The sequence below is a fragment of the Dasypus novemcinctus genome, chromosome 4 (assembly GCF_030445035.2).
Source record: "Dasypus novemcinctus isolate mDasNov1 chromosome 4, mDasNov1.1.hap2, whole genome shotgun sequence".
Lineage (NCBI taxonomy): Eukaryota > Metazoa > Chordata > Mammalia > Cingulata > Dasypodidae > Dasypus > Dasypus novemcinctus.
Window position 1 is genome coordinate 92026478 of NC_080676.1, and position 20999 is coordinate 92047476.

Sequence of the window (20999 nt, forward strand, 5' to 3'; positions counted from 1 at the left end):
TGCTCCAACAAGTGAAAATAGACTTTGGTGAGGGAAGTAACTTATGTTTTATGGCCTGACATCTGTAGGCTCCTACCCCAAATAAATACCCTTTATAAAAACCAACCAATTTCTGGTATTTTGCATCAGCACCCCTTCAGCTGACTAATACAACTGATCAGATACGTTTAGCATAGCTGACAATATTCTCCACTTTTGAAACACTCTCATCACCTTCCCTCCATCCTTTTCCATTCCTCCCTCTATCCTCTCCTCTCTTTAGTCTTTCTCCTCTCTCTCTCTTCTCTTGCTATCTTTTTCCTTCAAAGAGCTTCTTCTCAGCCTCCTTTGGTAGTTTCTCCTCATTGCCTTTTCCTCTAAATTTTGGAGTGGTCATGATTCCATTTTTACCTTTTCTCTTTTCTCTATAAGTTAATTTCCTTTGTGAGCTAATCTGGTCTCATTGTTTTAACTATCATCTATATGTTTATTGTTCCAAATTTGTATCCTCACCCAGGACATTTCCTGTGAACTCTAAACTTGTATAACCAACTGCTAAAATACATCTCCACTTGGAGGCGGTAACAGTTTGGGACCAATCAGGAGACAGAAGATATCAGGTAGGTGTATTTTTCTGCCAAGGGAGTGCTGATACAAAGTTTTGGAAATCTATTGGCTTTTATAAAGGGTATTTGTTTGAGGTAGAAGCTTACTGTTACAAGGCCCTAAAGAGTCCAACTCAAGCTTGCTTTCATACCAAAGTCAGTTGCCATGTATTGAAGCAAGATGGTTGCTGATCTCTGCCAGGGTTCAGCCTTCCCCTCTGGGCTTCCTCTCAGCTGCAGGTTGGTATAGGGCTTGTCTCTCAGGGCTTCCTCTCTCTCCTGGCTTAAGGATTGGACTTGTTTCTTTCCAGGCCTTCTATATCAGTTTGGCTCTTCCCAAAGTCAGCTGCAAACTATCAGGTGAATGGCTTATCTCCCCAAATACAAGCCATTATATATCTTGCCATAACTTATAAATTTGTGCAAGAGAGAGTATAAACTACAATGTAAACTACAATCCACATTTAGTGGCAATGCTCCATAATGTGTTCATCAGTTGTAACAAATGTACTATACTAATGAAGGATGTTATTAATGTGGAAAAATGTGGGAGGGGTAGGGAGTGGGTCATAAGGGAATCCCCTATATTTTTTATGTAACATTTATGTAATCTAGTATCTTTTTAAAAATAAAATAAATATATAAATAATGACAGCACTCTCTGTTTTCCAGCATGGCTTCTTGAGTGTGTCCATTTGGCCCACCAAGGGAGCAGAAACTCCACTTGAGTTACGCCTTACTGATGTAGCCCTATCAGAAGCCCTGAGCTGATTTTATCAATTAAACTTAATCAGAGGCCCCACAGTGAATTTAATGCAATCAAAGGGTATCACACCCAGAGGAATAGATTAATTTACATACATAATCTTTCTTTTTGGGGGATTCACAAAAATCTTAAACTGCCACAGCAGGTTAAACGAGAATTTTAGAATAAAAAATATTACCTATTATAAAGAACTATGAGATATAAGAGACACTGTATGGCACCCTATGGTTGAGGGAGAGTAGCCAAGGTAGAACGAACTTTATAGGGCTTCAGTCCTCTTTGCGGAGAATGTGGTTCTACCTCTGGTTTCAGGATCAAGAATAATATGGAAAGGTATTGTCAAGCTGAAGCTCTGAGGTTGCAGAAAGACCAGGACCTGGCCACAGAGGGCTCAGTTGGATGTCCTCACACACACCTGGCCCCATTAGAAATGACAAGAAAGCCTCTTCTTCCTTCAATATCCTCACAGTGCTCTCTACAAAAATATTTTCATTGTGCTTACTTTAAAGGAAAAGTACTTGGAATCATGTTATCACAGAATATATTTGGAAGTATACCTTTGAAGATGAGAGAAAACAAACTGATAACTGACACAGGAGTCTAATAAGCATTTTAACCAGACATGTCAAATTTGAACTCCTGATTCTCCCTCAAACCTTTCTCCTTGCTGTCTTCCCCATTTCAGTAAATGGCAACTCCATTTTTCTAATTTCTCAGCCTAAAACCATTGGAGTCATCCTGATTTCTCTCCTGATTTCATACCACAATCAGTATGTTAGCAAATTGTGTTGGTTTTACCTTCAAATTAAATCTGGGTCAGTTCACCTCTCATTACCATCCCTGCTACCATCCTAGTCCAAGTCACCATTCTCTCTCACCCTGATATTGTAATAGTCTCCTGACTGGCCTCCCTGATACACTCTGGTCAACTGTTCTGTCTATTCCCTAGAAGAGCAGCCATAGTGGTCCTGATAAACCAAAGCATAAAACAGATCCTGTCACTTTTCTGCAGAATCATTCCTACACCTTGAAAGTCCTTACAATAGCTGACAAGTACTACTCAATTGTGTTACCTGCTACAACTCTCTCATATTCTTGTTTTTCCCTGTACTGCACTGTTTCTTTGCTTTTCTTCAAATGTATTAGGTACATTCCTACTTTAAGGGCCTCTACACTTCTCTTCTTGGCTTGGAATTCTCAGATAGCCTAATCTTAATTGATACCTCTTCCTATAGCTCACTGATTCTCAAACCTAGATTCATCTTAAAATCACCTAGGAAGCTTTTTAAAAACCTACTTCTACTAGGACCTCACCTCTAGGGCTACTGATTGAATTAATCAGACATTATTACTTAGAAGCTTTGTAGCAATTTTAACATGGAGCCAGGGTTGAGATGAATTGCTGTATTTTTTTATCATATTTTCCATCTCTTTATTCTAATCTGCTGTTAATTCTGTCCATTGAGTTTTTAATTTCTATGGTTATATTTTTAATTTCTAAGAGTTTTATTTTCTTCTTTAAAATCTTTTTATACTAATTTTATTGATATATATTAATAAAGCATACAATTCATACAAAATGCACAATCTATGGTATTTGCTATAATCACATATGTTCATCACTTCAGTCATTATCAGAGCATTCTCATTATATCAATAATAATAAACTAAAAATAGATAAACAAGAAAATTTCTCACCTCTCAATCTCTCTATACTTCCCCCACTGTACATAGCTGCTGTTTCTAGCTATCTATCAAAGTGAATATTCAATGGAATTTAGTATAATCAAAATATTGTACATTTATCATCTCAAAAAGTTTTAGAAAAATTATACCAAAAAAAAAAGACTCTACACCCTTTAGCATCCCTTCCTCAGACCTACATCACTACTTATCTCCTTTTGTTTTTATAAATTGATTTATATTTATATTTTATATAAATGGAATCATACAATATGTAATATTCTGTGTCTGTCTCCTTCAGTTGTACAATTCTTTTTGTCTGACGTCAACATTTTGTAGTATTAACTTACATTTGTTCAGCTTCAAAGAAAAACAATCTTATATATGCAATTCTACCCATATTCATATTTCACATAATATATTTATATTCCACATAATATATTTAGTTCATAATAGGGCAATCATACAGTATTTCTTCTTTTCTGTGTAGCTTGCTTTATTCAACATAATGACCTCCAAGTTCATCCATGTTGACATATGTTTCATGACTTCATTTCTTCTTACCTTTCTGCATACTATTCCATTGCATGTATACTCCACAATTTGCTTATCCATTCATCAGTTGATGGACACCTGGGTTGTTCCAGCTTTTACCTATAATGAATAATGCTACTGTGAACATCAGCGTGCAGATATCTATTCATAGCACTGCTTTCAGTTCTTCTGGGTATATATCTATCAATCACATTGCCAGGTCTATGGCAAGTCTATATCAACTTCCTTAGGAACTGCCAAACAGTCCTCCACAGTGGCTGTAGCATTCTACATTCCTACCAAAAATGAACGAGTGTTCCTATCTCTCCACATCCTCTCCAACATTTACAGTTTTCTGACTTTTTAATAGTGGCCAGTCTTTTAAGTGGGCAATGATATTTCATCCTAGTTTTGATTTGCATTTTCCTAATTGCTAGTGATGTTGAATATTTTTTCATGTGTTTCTTCATCATTTTCATTCCTTTTTTGACAGTTGTCTTTGCAATTCTTTTGGCCATTTTTCAATTGGATACTTGGTCCATTTTTTTGTTGTTTGTATGATCCACTTATATATCATGGATATTAAATCCTTATCAGATATGTGATTGCCAGATATTTTCTCCCATTGAGTAGGCTGCCTTTTCACTGTTTTAACAAAGTTCTTTTCTCTTTTTTTAGTTTTTGGTTTTTTCAGTTGTTTATTTTTATTTTTAAAATATTTTAATGTATTATTTTAAAATATATTATTTTTTAAAAGATACTTAGATTACATAAATGTAGCATAAAAAATATAGTATTGCCATATGCCCCAATCCCTATCCCTCCCACACTTCCTCACATTAACAATATCCTTCATTAGTGTGGTACATTTGTTAAAATTGGTGAACATTTTGGAGCATTGCCATGATGAAAGAATTATAGTTTACATTGTAGTTCACACTCCCACACAATTTTGCAAGTTATGACCAGATATATAATGGCTTGTATCTTTCATTGCAGTGTCATTCAGGACAATCCCCAAGTCCCAGAAATTTCCCCATATTACACCTGCTTTTCCCTCTCCCTCTCCTCAGAATCTCCAGTGGCAACTACATCCACATCAATGATAAAAGTTCTTCCATTGCCAGAATCACAATAAGTCTATAGTAGAATACTAGTGTCTATTCTTGTCCATCATTCTTTCCCCAATCCTGAGGATTCTGGAATGTGCACTCCACCTCTAATTGTGAGGAGGCTTATATCCTATGGGGAGACGGATAGGATTATCTTGCTTGCTCTCTCTTTTCCTTGGAATGGTTCTTGTCCATCATCATATCCTTGTTAGTTGTCCTGGGTGAGTCCAATGAACAGGAGAGCAGGTGTTGCAACTCTGTTGAGATTCAGGGCCCAGCTGGCACATGGACAGCCCAAATATTTAAGTTTCTTGAACATACAACTTTCAACTCTAGTACTAACTCTAGGTTCAGATAGAAGGGGCAGAAGAGCCATGTGTAAGAAAACCACACCTGAGACCAATTCTGTCACATAAGTTGCATAAGTTCCCAAGTCAGGCCTACTGGCAGGGCACCAAACTCCTGAGCTTTAACAAAGTCCCTTGAGGTGCAAAAGTGTTGAATTTGGGGGAGGTCCCTTTATTTATTTTTTCTTTTGTTGCTCATGCTTTGGGCATAAAGTTTAAGAAACTATCACCTACCACAAGATCTTGAAGATGTTTTCCTACATTTTCTTCTAGGATTATAATGGTTGTTATTTTTTTTAAGATTTATTTTATTTATTTCTCTTCCCTTCTCCCCCCCCGCCCCCCTGCCCCCTGCCCCTTGCCCCCTACCCCAGTTGTCTGTTCTCTGTGTCCATTTGCTGCGTGTTCTTCTTTTTGTCCACTTCTGTTGTTGTCAGCTGCATGGGAATCTGTGGTTTTTTTTGTTGTTGCTGTTGCGTCATCTTGCTGAGTCAACTCTCTGTGTCTGTGGCACCATTTCTGAGCAGGCTGCACTTTCTTTCACACTGGGCAGCTCTCCTTATGGGGTAACCCCTGCATAGCATGACACTCCTTGCGTGCATTTGCACCGCATGTGGGCCCACTTCACACGGGTCAAGGAGGCCCAAGGTTTGAACCACGGACCTCCTATGTGGTAAATGGATGCCCTATCCACTGGGCCAAGTTTGCTTCCTTTATGGTTGTTCTTTTTCTATTTAAGCCATTGATCCATTTGGGGTTAATTTTTATATAACATGTGAGATAGTGGTCTTTCTTTCTTTTAGATATGGCTCTCTAGTTCTCCCCAGCAACTTTGTTGAATAGGCTGTTCCCGCCCAGCTGGATGGGTTAGCAGCCTTGTCAAAAATCGCTTGAGTGTAGATGTGAGGGTCAATTTCTCAGTTCTCAATTCATTTCCATTGCTCAATCTGTTTGTCCTTATGCCAGTATTATGCTGTTTTTACCACTGTAGCTAAGTAATATACTTTAAATTCAGGAAGTGATAGCCTCCAATTTCCTTCTTTTTAAAGAATTTTTTTGCTATCCTGGGTTATTTACCCTTCCAAATAAATTTGATTATTGCTTTTCTATTTCTGCAAAATAGACTGTTAGGATGTTTATTGGGATTGCATTGAATCTGTAAATCAGTTTAGGTAGAAATGACATCCTTATGATATTTAGACTTCCAATCCATGGACATGGAGCATCCTTCCAGTTATTTAAATATTTTTCTGTTTCTTTTTGAAATGTTTTGTAGTTTTCTTAATACATGTCCTTTATATCCTTGGTTAAGTTTATTCCTAAATATTTGAATGTTTTATTCACTAGTATAATGGAGCTTTCTTTCTGATTTCCTCTTCAGCTTGCAAATCAGTAGTGTATAGAAACACTATTGATTTTTTTGCATATTAACCTTGTATTCCACAACTTTGCTGAACTTGTTCATTAATTCTAGTAGTTTTTTTTGTGGATTTTTTCAGAATTTTCTAGATATAGGATCATGTCATCAGTAAAATACTGAAAGTTTTCTTTGTTCCTTTCTTATTTTGGTGTCTTTATTTCTTTATCTTGCCTAATTGCTCTAGCTAGAACTTCTAGCACAATATTTAATAATAATGTTGACAGTGGACATCCTTGTCTTGTTCCTGATCTCAGCGGGAAAGCCTTCCATTTTCACCATTGAGTACAATGCTAGATGTAGGTTTTTCATATATGCACTTTACTATAGTGAGAAAATTTTCTTCTCTTCCTATTTTTTGGAGTGCTTCTGTCAGGAAAGGGTGCTGTATTTTTTTAAATGCCTTTTCTGCATCAATCAAGAGGATCATGTGATTTTTTCTTCTTTAATTTATCAATGTTTTTTATTACACAAATTGAGTTTCTTGTGTTGAACCACCCTTGCATACCTCAGATAAAACCTACTTAATTGTGGTTCTTTTAATTGGATTCTGTTTGCAAGTATTTTGTTGAAGATTTTTGCATTTATAATCATTATTGATATAGGTCTGCATTTTTCTTTTTTCTTGGTATATTTATCCGGTTTGGATAGTAGGGTGATGTTGGCCTCACAGAATGAGTTTGGTAGCATTCTTTCCTGTTCAATATTTTAAAGAGATTGAGCATGATAGGTATTAATTCACTTTTGAATGATTAGTAGAATTCACATGTGAAGACATCTGGTCCCAGATTTTCTCATATTTGGGAGGTTTTTGAAAGCTGTTTCAATCTCTTCACTTGAGATTGCTGAGGTCTTCTATTTCTTCTAAAGTCCGTGTAGGTGATTCTTGTGTTTCCAGGAATTTGTCCATCTTTTCTATATTTTCTATTAATAGTTTTATGGCATACAGCTGTTTATAATATACTATTATGATTTTTCTTATTAATACAGGGTCAGTGATAATAACACCCCTCTCATTTCTGATTTTATTTATTTGTGTCTCCTATCTTTTTTTCATTGGCAGTCTAGTTATGAATTTGTTGATTTTGTTGATGCCAAAGAACCAAGGTTTGGTTTTGTTGATTCTATCTTTTGTTGATGTTGTTGTTCTTGATTTCATTTATTTTTGCTCTGATCTTTACTTTTTCTTTCCTGTGGCTTGGTTTGGGATTAGTTTGCTGTTCTTTTTCAAGTTCTTCCAGGTGTACAGTCAGATTATCAATTTTAGCTCTTTCTTCTTTTTTTAAAGCAAGCATTGAGGGCTATAAATTTCCCTCTCAACACTGCCTTTGCAGTGTCCCATAGGTATTGACTTGTGTTTTCATTTTCATTTGTCTCAAGATATTTGCCAAATTCTCTTGCAATTTCTTCTTTGACCCACTGATTGTTTAACAGTGCATTGTTTAATCTCCATATATTTATGAGTTTTCATTTTTTCTGTTCATTAGAGATTTTCAGCTTCATTCATTATGATCAGAAAAAGTGCTTTGTGTAATTTCAATCTTTTTAAATTTATTCAAACTTGTCTTGTGACCCAACATATGGTCTACCTTGGAGAAGGATCCATGAGCACTTGAAAAGAGTGTATATCCTGCTGTTTTGGGATGCAATGCTCTATAGATATCTGTTAGGTGTAGTTCATTTTTCATATTATTCAATTTCTCTTTTATGTTTTTATCCTCTGTCCAGATGTTCTATCCAATACTGGGAGTGATATATTAAAGTCTCCAACTATTATTGTAGAAACATCTATTTCTCCTTCCATTTTTGCCAGTGTGTGCCTTATGTATCTTAGAGAACTGAGGCTAGATGCATAAATATTTAGAATAGTTATTTCTTCTTGTTCTGCATCTCTTAAAACAATTTTGCATTTAAAATCTATTTTGTTCTATATTAGTATTGCTACCTCAGCTCTTTTTGGGTTATTATTTGCATGGAATATCTTTTCTCAACCTTTCACTTTTAACCTGGTTGTCTTCTAAAATCTGAGGTGAGTCTCTTGTAGACAACATATAGATAGGTCATACTTTTCAATCCATTCTATCTATCTGTGTCTTTTGATTGAGGAGTTCAAACCATTAGCATTAAATATTATGAACTGTAAAGGCATTACTTACTTCATCCACTTTGACCTTTGGCTTTCTGTTGTCGTATTATACTATAGTGTCTTTTTACCCTATCTAGTATTCTTCATTTCTACACTTTTCTCCAAATTTCTCACCCTTGTTTTTTTTTTTTCCTTTCAGGCTGCAGCACTCCCTTTAGTATCTCTTGTAATTTTGGTCTTTTGGTAACATACTCTACAGTTTCTGTTTGTGAAGACTTTGAACTCCCCTTCATTTTTGAAGGACAGCTTCTCTGGATACAGAATTCTTGGCTGGCAGAGTTCCCTTGTATGTGATGTGTTGCTCTTCTCTTGCTGCTTTCAAAAATCTTCTCTTCATCTCTGAGTTGCCATACTGAATCATGGGTGGCTCAGGGTAGGTATATTCATGTTTATTCTGTTTGAGTTGTATTGTCCTTCTTGGATATTGATATTTATGCCTTTCAAAAGGATAGGTAAGTTTTCAGTCATTATTTCCTCAAATATTTTTTCTGCCACTTTTCCATTCTCTAATGTATTTTTAATTTCATCCATCATGTCTTTCATTCCCCTAAAATCTATTACTTTTCTTTGCAAACTTTCAAATTGTTCTTTATGCTCACCCAGTGTCTTCTTAGTATCCTTTGTCTCTTTAGTCATATTTTCTTTCAATTTCTTAAATTGATTTAGGAGCATTGTGTGATTATCTTTGATTAATTGTCTTAAACCCTGATTATTTTCAGGATATTTGGTTTGTTCCTATGGCTGGGCCATCTCTTCCTGTTTCCTGGTATGGCTTGCAATTTTTTGCAGATGTCTAGGCATCTGAAATGATGGCAAATTTACTCTAAGGGCCAATTTTTCTTTCTTGCCTATTATTATTTTTCCACAACTCTTTCATATTTGGTTCAAATATGCCCAGTTTAAGTTACCAAAATTGTGACCGGGACTCACTAATTGGGCACAGACTTTTTCCGACTGGCCAGTAGATGGGCACTTTTTGGCACAACTTTCATGGAAATTCACCTCTCTCCTTTTTTCTTTGTTTTCATCTGAACCGAGATGAGATTTAAAGTGGGCTCTGCTGGCCAAATTCAATGAAAAAAAGCCCATGACTCCCCCTCCTTTTCACCTTGTAACAGCTGGCATAAAGGGAGACATCTGCTCTCCTTTCAGTCAGCTGCAGTGCACCAGGGATTTTACCACTGTTAAATATCTAAGGGATGGTGGAGGGGAGAACTTCCCAGGGACTGGGAGATTTTGTAACTCATAGTTTGTTGTTTTGGCTTCTTCTTCATGTCTTTGGCCCACAACCTTCTTGGATTTATGAGGCACTGTTCTGGTCTGCTGACCCCCAAAGCAGGTCCCTCGGGCAGCCTTTGGCTCTTTATCCATTGTTTTTGTAAGAGTGCTGAGTCTTATCTGCCTAATCCGACACATGTTCCCACAATCCCCTATAATTTTTTAAAATATTTTTATATCATTATTCCAAAAAAAATGGTTGTTCTCCTTTGTGTCAACTTTTATCCACTGTCTCTTGGATGCCCCTACTAGGTTATACCAAAGAAGTAGAAAAATAATAATAGCAACAATAAATACTATTTTCATGCTATCCATACCTTACAGTGTTTTTATGTTAATGTTTACCAATCTTTTTGAGATAAGTTTAACGGCTGTTCTGTTTTTGCAGGCTTCTCACTAAGAGAGCTGATTCCCTCTTGTCACAATGACTCATCACTACATGCAATCCTTTGGTTTTTCCCAAGTGCTACAATAACTTGGCATGCTCACCATTCCTTCAGAGAGACCAGAGAGTGTAATGAAGCTTTGTTTAGAGGAAGAAAATGATCCATAAATCAACCTCTTATAGACTCCGATCTATGTGATACTCAACAATGAAACCCAAAACCTAAAGAGTAGAAGAAGCAACCAAACAACTGAGCAAGGAAGATGGATCCTAACACTAAAAATGAGGCTTCAAAAGCCCCTGCAGATCAGATAGCCCAAGGAATTTGGGGGAGGGTTGAGAGGAAGAGATGAACATGGGAGACTGTCGAGTGTGTGGTTGAAATTATAATGTTGTGAAAACTCTTTAGAAAATATGATATGGAAGGGTTACCTGTTTAAAGTGCTTAATGGGGGGCATCTAGCACAGGGACAGGCTTCTAGGGAGTGTTTGAGGGCTCATCTTCTCATAGAGTGTTATATCATTGGGTGGAGACCATACAATGAGTGGGAAGGTGTACTCCCATCCTGGGGAGGCCTGATGTTCTCAAACATAGGGAATCATGTCTTCCCATAGGGAGAGAACAGTTAGTGTGTCAAGCCATTGACATTGTTGCAAGTATTTATGAATCTCGTCCTTCAAGCACTGAAGCTTAGTTGTCACTGTGGGCCCTGAGGGGAGAGAAGAATAGAATAGATGGAAGTAGGGTAATTGGGGGGCAATGGAAGTGTTCTACAAGATCATGCAATCATGCAATGATGAATATAGGGCATGTTAAATTTCACCAAATTGTATAAAAGTCTATAGGCTAAAATGTAAACCATAATGTAACTAAAAATCTAGAAAATTGTACAGTCTAAAATATAAACCATAATGTAAACCCAAATGGAACCGTGTTTGAAGCTATGTTTCAATATCTGTACATCAGCTACAGCAAATATAATGTAAACATGTAAAAGATCATTGCTGGAGAAGGGAGAAAAGGATTTGATGTTGGATATATGGGAGTCCCCTATATTGTATAGGCAACTTTACTGTGATCTAAAACTTTTTTGAAGACAAGTGAAAAATTAAAAAAAAAAAAAAAGATGTAGACACTGAGGGAGGAATGAAAGAAATTGCCTTGCCACTGTACATACAGGGCAACACTTATTACAGTGATGAAAGGCAAAACATCAGAAGCAAAGTTTTATGATATTTTTCATTTTTTAATACCTCAATTTATTTTTTACTTTATTTTAGTTTTTCTAAATTAGTATGTATTCTATTTCTAATCTTTAAACCTATCATTACTATTTCATTTTTCTACTAATTGAGTCTGGCAATATATTAGTCTTCATTTTTTAAGAAGTTTTGGACCACAGAGGGGTTCAACCAAGGCAGGGTAGGAATACTGGTGTTGGGTGTTATTGATGGGGAACACATGGTTGGAAGGGCACATATATAGAGTATAAAAATATGTTTGGATATTTGCTGGATATTTTCATAGTAGTTACAGTTACAAACGACAACTGAGGGAGTGCTGAGTTCCTAGCTGGGGAGTTCTGTCACATTCCCCAGTGGAACAGCAACAATCCCCCAAGTGCAAGGGCAAAGACCAGTGATGAAGGATGGTCCAACAAGAAAAGAAAGTCCAATAATGTGCCCTTGATACTGATGACTGTTCTGTGTGCCTGAAATATGAACTAGGCCTAGAGCTGCAAGGTGCCTAAGAGTTACCTCCTGAGAGCCTCCATATTGCTCGAATGTGGCCACTCTCTAAGCCAAACTCAGCATGCAAATATATTACCTTCTCCCCAGCATGGGACATGACTCCCGGGGATGAGCCTTCCTGGTGCCAAGTGATTACTACCAGTCACTAGCTGGTGATTCAACTAGAAAAAGGCCTTGAATATAAGATGGATAATGATAAAGACAAATGAGTTTATATGGCTAAGAATATTCATAAAAGAGGCAGGAAGTCATCAGAGGGGTTGCACTTATGCACATCTCAACAAGACTCCAGAGAGAGCCAAGATAGATACAACCCCAGTTACTGGTGCCCCTGAGGCTACAGAGACACACAGGTTCTATGATCATGGCAGATGGCCCTGGAGTTCAGTGCCTTGTCAGTGGGCCCTACTTTGGAATTTGTGCTCCTGAGTGTGATGGAGTTGGACTCAGATGTGACCTTTCTACACATGCCTCTCTCACTTTTACTGAACTTGTGGTTGGTGCTGGGGTTGGTGTATACTCAGGAGACTTGAACTCTGGACTGGCTATGTGCCAGGTGGGCCCTGAGCCTCAGCAGAGTTGCTGGTTTGTTGGACTTACCCAGGTCAGCTAACGGGGAGGTGAAGATGGTCAATCACCACACCAGGGAACTGAGAGCGCCTACAAGTGCAAGCAGGAGAATCACATCCATCTACCATGTGGAATCTAAGCCCCCTCTCGATTTAGAGGTGAAGTGGACATCACCATCCCAGGGTTCACACATTGGAAGAATAAAATATGGATTAGAGTGGACTTACTGGTTTTCTACTATAGAACTATTGTGACTCTAGCAATTGAAGAAATTGTATATTTGATGTGGAGACAGTGACCACAGTAGTTGCTGCAGGCAGGGAGAGGGAAGAAGAGGTGCGTGGTCATTTTCAGGACTTGGAATTGTTCTAAATGATATGGCAGGAACAGACACTGACATTACATATCTTGCCATAACCCACTGAATGGACTGGGGGAAAGTGTAAACTACAATCCATGCAGTGCAGCAGTTCTCCAAAATGTATTCACCAAATGCAATGAATGTGCCACAATGATGAAATAGGTTGTTGTTCTGGGAGGAGTGGGGTGGGTTGGGAGGGTGGGGGATATGGGAACCTCTTAAATTTTTTAATGTAACATTTTTTGTGATCTATGTATCTTTTATTAAAAATCATTTATTTTATTTATTCCTAATTTGCTTCTGACATTTCACTATATTTTATGCATACTCTACATATCAGAGAGCTAAATATCTATTCTCTCAAATAAAAGTGCAGGTAATTCCAAGAGTTTTATCTTACCTGTATTTCTTGGTCAGCCAAATTTAATGTTTTTGAATGCTACCCATTTTAAGTACCTGATCAGATCATTTATAGAACAAGGACAAAATGGGGAAGGTCATTGCAGGCAAAGTTCCCTGCCCTAACCCAATGGGAAGGTCAATTATATCATATTTTCCATGATTATTAATTACAGTAATATGTTTATTATTGAGAAATAGTATATCATAGTGGTTGTAAATGTTACCACTGAAGCAGACTGCCTGGATTGAAATACTATGCTTCACTAAGTTATTTGACTTTGGGATATTACAGAAATGTTTTATATCTATTTTTCTTATTAATAAAATAAGAATAATAACAATATATCTTTTACTATGGTCCTGTAAAGATTAAAAAGTTTATCATGTAAAGTGTGTATAAAAATGCCTTATAAGCACTTGGAAGTATTTGTTATTATTTATATTTTTAGCAAAACACACTGTTTTAGTTTCTTAGCTGCTAAAACAAATACCATGCAATGGCTTGTATTAACAACAGATATTTATTGGCTCACAGCTTCAAAGTCTAGAAGGTTTGCCTCCTCCTAGGTCAGTAATTTCAGATTGTCCCACTCTGGTTGGGGTTCCTTGTTTTTTTCCATCACATGGCAATGTATACACCAGTGCCTTCTCCTTTTGGGGGAGGTGGTTCTATTGATTTCCAGGTTCTAGCTGATCCCGTGGCTTTTACTCTATCTGACTTTTTACTCTGTTTATAGAGACTCTAATAATCCAAATTAAAGCCCAATCTGGTTAAACTGGGTCACAGCATAACTGAAGTAACATCTTCAAGAGATCTTATTCACAAAGCACTCACACTCACTAGAATGAGGATCAAGACCAAGAACATGCCCAATCTGGGATACACTGTTCAACCCATCACACAATCTTTATATCACATAAGGGAATTTATTTTTTACAACCCAAAATGATCAAAATATAGAGGATTTCTTGGTTTTCTGCAAATATACTCTGTTTTGATTTCTTGCCCGCTCCATTGCAAAGATAGATTAAATTCAGCCTCAGTAATTCCTAGAGATCCCCCTACCATCAGAGTAGTGAAAAGATGTGACAGTCTTAGGTAGCATGAGGGTTTTTGGGTGGCCATTCTGGTATTGGTCATCTGTCCAATGATTGCTGCCTAAACACTGGAGTCCACTGCACATTATCCCATCAGGTTGAGTCCTCTTTTCTGGTGTTGTTTATATGTGCCAGACTAAGGATAGAGGAATCTTTGTCAAGCCTGTCTTTGTCAAGATAAATGCAACATTTGTCCCCGAGGCCTTGCTTCCTCTGTACAGCACTGACTGAGCAGTCTCTACTGTGACCCCTGAGGGATCCCTACAGCAGTTCCTCGTCCTTCCACCCTATCTGGAGAAAATTTTTTCAGTATGAGGAAAATTAATCTCTTTACTTTCATCTCTCACGAGACATTCTCATTCCATCTCTCTCTCTCTCTCTCTCTCTCTCTCTCTCTTTCTCTCTCTCACACTCTCATTTACCTAAAGGGCACGTAGTGTAACCTCATCCATTTTTATAAAATGGAAATCTGGAGTAGAAAAAAAACTTTATTTTTTCATACTCAAATTTTCCTTGAGGCAATGAAGCCTAGAGTCAGGCTATCTAATTGAGTGCAGGAAAAAAAAGAAATAGAGAAAAAACATAAATTATCTTAAAAATTACCCCTCAGATAATACCAAGGTTTTTATTTAGACTCTTTAAACCATTAGCTTCATGATTTTAATGGGAAGAAAAAGTATATGGATTTCTTTACTTTCTCTGCCTTTCCCACATCAGCTTATTTAAATGTTCACTGATTTGCAAAAGTGGCTGGATATCCAAGCAAAAAAAGGTGTTTTCTGCTGACCGGGCTGCCTCTACTCTGACCTCTACTCTTCTGGCCCAGGAGTTAGAAAATGGGCCAGGCAGGATTCTTAGTTGCAAGCAAGAGAAATCAACCATGACTGATTAAGCAGGGGGAAAATAATTTATTTAAAAAGCTGTTGGGTAACTCTCTAAATCACCAGGAGACCTGGACAATCGTTCTTAGAACTATGCATCTTGAAACAATGCCCCAAATAAAACTGGTCTGAAGGGGAAATTATTTTGGCTTTCACAAGCCAAAGGATACTGATGCCTAGCTACACTTGTCCATGGTATGTCTGGAGCACAATTTTGCTACAATCGCTACTGTAATCATAGAATGTTCTGCTTTTCATGTTTCTCTATGTCACTACCTACTAATTCAAAAACTAGGGTGAATGCACCCAATTGAGAGAGTCTGGCATAAGTATCCAAGTCCTAGCTTAAGCTGAGAAAGCAAGTATATGATATTTTTAGTTTTTATACCTAAAGGTTGACTCTGTCTCCCACCAAGGCTGATCTCATATATGAAGGGGGTCCAAATATTAGGCATCCAAAATGTCTGAAAAAATCCCCATGACAGAAAGACTAATAGGAAGCAATAAAGATTGGAATTCAGGATTCTAATACAAATGCTTTTGATTAGAAGTAATAAAATAGCTAATTATGAGTAACTTAAACAATTGAGGGTAATTTTAACACATGATATAAAATCTGAAAGTTGGAGTTGTTTGCATTAGCTCAGTAGCTCAGTAATGTCAAGTTTAAGCTGAAAATTCTCATGACTTGGTAATTAAGATTAATTTATAACATAATGTGTTCTCATTTTGTTGCCAAAAATTATGCATACCAACAGTGAGTGATCATAGTTATGTTACAATATTCATATTTTCAAATATTAACCTTTAACCGTATTTGAGCATGTATGCAATAGAAAATATAAGTGAATATACACTGTTGTAGAATTAAAATCATGGAAAGGGGAAGAATCATCTTGTTTAAAACTACCTTCCACATTAAAAGTTGGATCAGTAGATTCCATGAACAATTTCATCTGTTTATTTTTTTCTTTCCCCTCAGATATAACTTTTAATTATTTGCAAGAGCAATTCCATTTACCTTAGCCATTGTTAAGAATATTTATATTTTCATGGCTTTGCATCTGTTTTCTGTATACTCTCAAAGTCTTGGAAAGTTTACTTTAATTATTCTTAATAATGACATCTAAAATTCTATTTCTAAAGTCCTGGCGTCTTCCCCAATCATTTTCATAATTGCTTCTTTTTTATATCTTTCTTGATTCTGGCATTCTGCCTGCTTCCCTTATCTCATCTCTATATTGCCCTTTGTTTTAATGATGAAACCAGATTTAGAGTAGTGAACAAAAGGCGATATAACATGTCTGAATCTGAAAGGGATATGAAAATTAAATAGGCACAAAAATGCCTATTTAATTCCTAATACTCTGAATTGAGGCCCAGGCGCGTTCCAAAGATTTTGGCACATCATTTAACCTCTTGCATCTCAATTTCATCATATGCACTTATTTCATTTAAATATTCTTGGGAAGATGAAAAGTGATTTCGGATACAGGACCTCTTTGCCTATAAAATTATATTTAAATAAAAAGTAAAAATTACTATATCTCATTTAAGTGCTCTTTCACCCTCTTGCTTCCTATCCACTCACCCCACAGCTTCTCCATCTCCACCTTGCCCACAAGATTGTTACCCAACAGAAAGGATAAACAAAAAGTGTAGGTTTGTATTAGTTCTACTCAGGACAAACTATAGAGATCTATCTGATATTAATCTCCTTCCCTTTGTCACAACCCTAAGCAGTGGGAGTTTGTGTTTTGATCTCTACCTCAACTGCTGTGGGCAATTATTTATCTCACACTATTGTAGTTTCTGGCTCAGAAGGGTTGATTTCTCTAATCCTTCCAGTCCCATTTGAGTCTTAGCTCTTGTTCTGTGTCTGTACCTGAGAATCTAAACTTGCCTAATGATTTAAATGTGTGAAATATCAAGATTCTTGAGTTCGGTCTTAAACAAATGCATCCCATTATGCTTTCTGTTTTATCAGGAGGGAATAGTAAGGATTTTAAAGTGAGTCTTATCAGTAACCTATGGCCAGGTTAGAAGATTGCATTTACATGTTTATGACTAACATTCCATGAAGTTGAAACTAACTAATACCATTTCTACAGAAGTGGGAAAACTCATAACCTAGACCCTAACAATGTATAACACTTATTCATGGAAGACTTGGCTTGGAAGTTTAGTCCAAAGTTGTTCAATACCTAGAAAAATGTATACATTTTTTTTGTAGTTCTTCCCTTCATGTTCATCTGATTTACCCCTGTTTTTACAGGTTCTTTTACCATGATTCCTTTCTTACCTAGAGGATTCCTGTTAACAATTTTAGCTTGTCTTAAATTTTCAAAATTACTTGATATATGCATGAAGCAAAGAGCCTGCTGTTCTGTTTCTTATAGGATCGACAAGTCTTTGTCTTCCAGTGTTAATACTTAGGTAAATTTGGATCTCAGTGTTTTTCTGAATGAAAAGCATTATCCTTACAGAGCACATCACTGTTACTTGCAGAAGTAAAGAAAGCCTGTGACTCTACAAGATTGTAAGTTTCTTTTTTCTTTTTAATACTTTTAAATTTATTTTTAAAAATGCTTTAGGTTGCATAAATGTTACATAAAAAATACAGGGGATTCCCATGTGCCCTACTCCTTACCCTTCCCACACTTTCCCACATTAACAACATCCTTCATTAGTGTGGTACATTTGTTACAACTGATGAACTCATTTTGGAGCACTGATACTTCAGGGCAGATAGCTAAGGAGTTTGGTGCCTGGCCAGTGGGTCCTACTTTGGAATTTATGCTTTCTATTGTGACAGATTTGGATCATTTGTGATTTCTCTACACATCCCTCTTCTGCCCCTTCTACTTGGACCTATAGTTAGTACTAGACTTGACAGGTGTGTGTCCAAGTAACTTAAATCTTTGGGTTGACCATGTGCCATTTGGGTTGTGAATCACAACAGAGTTGCAACACTTACTCTCCAGTTCATTGGACTCACCCAGGACAACTAACAAGGAGATGATGATGGACAATGACCATCCCAAGGAACAGAGAGAGTCTGCAACTGTAAGCTTCTTTAAAAGAAGAACTTTCTCAATTGGTTTTGTAATTGTGGCACCTCATACCTACTATAAATACATGTTTGTAGAACTGAAAATAAATGAAATCAAATGAACTTCTTTTAGTTTCTCCTCTTAACTTATGAAGGACTCTGTCCATGAAGGGTGTTGCAGTGTTGAACTAGCAGGGAAGATACTGCCCTCCAGCAAACCTGAGAGCATGAAAGCAGCCCAGCATGTAAGTTTTCTGGAAAAGCCTCACTGAAGCAATTCTAAGCCTTGCCACTTGCAGAAGTTTCAGAGGTAGGTGGCAAGATGATGAGAGCCCCAAAACTGAGGCTTTTGAAGAATTATTTTACCTTGAGAAGAAAAAGTAAATAGGCTGCCTCTTCTCCATTTATTATGTTAGCTAAAGAACTGCCATCCATGGGAAGGAAACAAATCTTCCCTATGTCCACAATAGCTGGAAAATGAGAATGATTTCCAGCTGAAACATAGGGACCACTGCTGACAGACTTATATCCTCTTAATAACTCTCTTTATCATACCACTTTTCAGTAAGTATATTATAGTGCTCCCTGTTTCCTGGGACAATATCCACCAATTTCTTCAATAAGAATGTAAAAGTTGTTCTTCAGGGGAAACAGTGAACTAGAGCATGTGGAGCAGCTTGTGAGGGGAGAAGAGGTCTGAGCATGTATTAGAGTGGGGAGTAAAGTGAAGTGATTGAGGATATCGGAGAAAGAAAGTGGGGAAAGAAGAGGCAAAATAAAAGCAACAACACATACCCAAAATGAGTGTGAAAAATACAAATGTTAAAAGTAACAGCTCCCAGCTCATACATGCTTATACAAAAAATAATAATAACTTAATGACTCACAGAACTGGAAAAGATGTTGGGAATATTTAATAGTATAAAAAGATGAGCTGCAGAACAAAATCTCTAAATACAAGCCAAAACTCAGAGATCTCTTCCTCTGTCACTTCAAGTATCTGCTTCTTTCTGGTTGGCTTACTTTTCTTGAGAAACTCTTACCCCTTACACACCAGACAAAGTGGCCAACAGACAGTGTTGTATTCATATCCCATCACATACATCCCCAGCAGAAAAAGATTCCCTTGTTCCATGTTCATATAAAAGCCAAGAAAAAGCTTTGTCCCTACTTTTAGGGTTGCCAGATTTAGCAAATGAAAATACAGGACACTCTGCTAAATTTGAACTTCAAATGTACCACAAGTAATTATTTAGTAAACTATGCATATCGTATGCAATATTGACAAGATTTCTATAGAGATGGAAAAAAACTCATAACCTAGACACTTATTCATTCCTTATCAGAATTCAAAGATAACTGAGCACCCTTTAATTTATATGCTGCCATCACAGAGCAATCACTGTGCCCAGGGGAATGAGGGCCTTATGATTACTCAGATCTGAGCACTCCCAATCCTCTACCTCCCACCCCTCTCCAATCATATGGGGAGAAGTTGTATACAAAGAGACAGGAATGAGGGAACCCGTGTCATGAAGAGCCAAAAATAAGAGCTACTTCCATAACAGAGCAGGCTGAAGTCTTTGAAGAGGAAGCAAGGATAAACAAGTCAAATCTATTCACCATTTACTTAGGACTTGGCCTAAAAAAGAAGATGCTAGTCAAATTTATTTTTCACTGTTGATGATGCACATTATTATACATTGCTATTGATTACAGGAAGAAGCCACAGAAAATTCTCTTCTGATGGTTTTAGAAAACAGAATAATTCTTATTTAATTGGTACATTGATGCAAACGGCAAGTGGTAGGGGTAAACTAAATGACTATGTTTTAATATCTGGAGCATTGTTATACTTAGTAGGCAGTCTTATTTTATCATTTTCTTGGGACCCAAAAGGCTTCTGTGAGCTTCTTTAAGTGATGATTATAAAATAATAAGCAAAAAATATGTTGGCTATGGCATCAGGCAGGATGACAGAAATTTAGGCTTGTCTGAGTTTGGCAGCAGCACACTTAATTACATTGACAATGTGTGGCTGTGTCATTTCTTAAAAGCCAATTATTCCCATATTTGGGGAAGAAAATGCCCCAAAGCACATCATTTTTTAAATATGACTTTTTTTAACCAAATATGTTAGACATAGTGCATCAAATGATGATATTCAGTTATTGATAGGATGGCTTATAAACTTTAAAATAAGAATAGCCATTTAAAATACCTATATTCACTTACAGAGATAATGCAGGTAGATATGGCTAGTGAATGATTACAAAATATTCCCTTTTGCAAAAGTTCCCAAGATTGAGTGGAATTCCTCAGGGGTAGATCAGTTTTAAAATTAAAGTATTCTCTACAAAATAGGGAAGGGAATGAAGTTTCTTAACCAACATCAATTTAACTGGGGAGAACTACTTCTGTGAGTAACTAGTGCTTTGTCAAAGACCTATTATCTCTAATCAACTGATCTAAACAGAAAGTAAAACTGGTAAAAAAACGTGCCAACTTCTAATGTGTGTGTGTGTGCCAGGAGAAGGGTGAATTTTCATTAGGAATGGAAGGCAATTTACATTAGGAATTTAAAAGGTTTAATATTGAAGATAATTTTACTCATCATAAGAGAAAGACACA